We start from the raw sequence: 2,546 nt of genomic DNA on the forward strand, positions 1-2,546 counted from the left end.
CAGCCCCAATCCCTCCCAGCATCAGGGTCTTTTCCAATGAGTCAACTCTTCACATCAGGTGGCCAAAGTATTGGAGTTTCAGCTTCAACATCAGTCCCTCCAATGAACACCCAGGACTGATCTCCTTTAGGATGGACTGGTTGGATCTCCTTGCAGTCCAAGGAACTCTCAAGAGTCTTCTCCAACACCACAGTTCAAAAGCATCAATTCTTCAGCGCTCAGCTTTCTTCATAGTCCAACTTTCACATCCATACGTGACTACTGGAAAAACCATAGCCTTGACTAGATGGACCTTTGTTGGCAAAGTAATGTCTCTGCTTTTGAATATGTTATCTAGGTTGGTCATAACTTTCCTTTCAAGGAGTAAGCATCTTTTAATTTCATGGCTGCAATCACCATCTGCAGTGATTTTGGAGCCCAAAAAAATAAAGTCTGACACTGTTTCCCCATCTATTTCCCATGAAGTGATGGGACCAGATGCATGATCTTTGTTTTCTGAATGTTGAGCTTTAAGCCAACTTTTTCACTCTCCTCTTTCACTTTCATCAAGAGGGGGCACCCAACTGGTGTCCAGCAATCTCTGTGCTGCCAACATCAGCTCCCTAGGGGTGCTGACATCAACTCCCTGGAGATACTGAAGCACGCTCAACACACAGATGCCTTCTGTTACCCCCGCAGCTCTAGGATCATGTTTGTGAAATGTATGAAAACCATTTATAGTCGGGACAGCTTGGAAAAAAGAAATGCACGCACACACACAGCCTGACTGGAACATTTGGGATAAAAAAGAATCACGGGAACATAATATAAGTTTTAGCACTTAAGGGGAGCATGCATGCACTTTAAAAGGATGCCTTTTGGTTTAATTTGGATTCTTCAAAACAGTTCATCCAAACAAGATTTCTGTTTACACTTGGGGAGGCTCACTGGACTTGTCCTGTTTCGCAAAGCGCAATGTTTCTGTAATATGCTTTGGTGGCATCGTTTCAAGTCAAAACAAGGAAAGTGGTTCTCAAAAATAAAACCAGAGGCCAGCTAAATACAGATCTGCTAAGTCAATTGGTCTTTTGCTTATTTATACTGCACGTCTTTCCCTCCCTCCCTTGGGAATTTGTCTTAAAACACACACACACGGACATGCAGGACAGTCTTGGTGAGGATTAGAAAGGAAGGGAGCACCGAGTCCTCTGGTTCCTGTGACAACTTGATGGAGCAAATATGTAGATACATAAATGCCCATATTTAGGAACCAGACTTATATGTATATACACATATATATAATGTTATTCTTATAATATATGAGACACGTATATCATATATATGAGACCTATATATGTTTGGGTGTGTGTGTACATACGTGTGCTGTATGCTAACTGGCTTCAGTATTTCCATGGATTGTAGCCCACCAGGCTCCTCTGCCCATGGGATTCTCCAGGCAAGAATACTGGAGTGGGTTGCCATGCCCTCCTCCAAGGGATCTTCCCGACCCAGGGATGTATATATGTGTGTATGTATGTGTGTGTGTATATGTGTATATAGATCATATATAGATATAGATTTTTATTGATTCGAAGAAGAGAGAGTAGTTAAAAGCTGAGAGAACATTTAAGACATAAAACAAAGAGACTTTCACCAGGCCTTGCCTGTTCAAACATGCCGTCTTTTTCTTTCCCCCTTTCTTTAAGGGAAAACCTCTGAAGCTGATTTGCAATTGTTAAGTTGATCTGTGGCCTAGGGGGTAAAAGAAATAAAATAAAAACCACCAGAACCTTATAGAAATGAAAGAAACTACACAGACGTGCCCTCCCCCAGATTTAACGTTCCACTTCCAAGCGGTTTGGAACATGCGAGAGGCTGGGCTGTGCTTGGGAAGGAGAAGCAGGCCCCAGCACCATGTGGGCGAAGCGACGCTGTGAACACGGAGACCCCGACAGTAGCCGGGGACGCACCTCATTCAGCCTGGTGGCAGCTCAGTTTCATTATTAAAAACATTTTTATTCCCTTTACCAGAGTCTGCAAGGAGAAGAAGAGCGCACGTATCTGTGTGTGCGTGTGTGTGCGCTCAGCCGTGTCCAACTCTTTGCAACCACAGGGGCTGTAGCCCAGCAGACTCCTCTGTCTGTGGGATTCTCCAGGAAAGAATCCTGGAGTGGGTTGCCATGCCCTCCTCCAATATATATCTGTAGGCTGAGAATATCCATAAACTGAGGATTCATTAAAGGTGTTCAGGTTCACTCATTCACCCACTGGACAACTATTTGTAGCATTTCAGTATTCGTGTCTGGAGAATCCCATGGACAGTGGAGCCTGGGGGGCTACAGTCCACAGGGTCGCGGAGAGTCAGACAGGACTGAGTGACTGATACCACTAGGCACCAAGTCCTGGGTCGTAGCTGTGACCTATGACGATGAGGTGCCCCTGTTCTCAGAGTCACCCCCTGGAAGGTGTTGGCAGGCCATAAACATTAACAAACAGGCATGGCGATCGTAGATTGTAGTTTTTATTAACAGATCAAAAGAGAACGACAAAATGGAGGCAACTGAGGA

Source organism: Bison bison, unplaced genomic scaffold (assembly GCF_000754665.1).
Source record: "Bison bison bison isolate TAMUID 2011002044 unplaced genomic scaffold, Bison_UMD1.0 scf7180017864371, whole genome shotgun sequence".
In the NCBI taxonomy this organism is placed as follows: domain Eukaryota; kingdom Metazoa; phylum Chordata; class Mammalia; order Artiodactyla; family Bovidae; genus Bison; species Bison bison.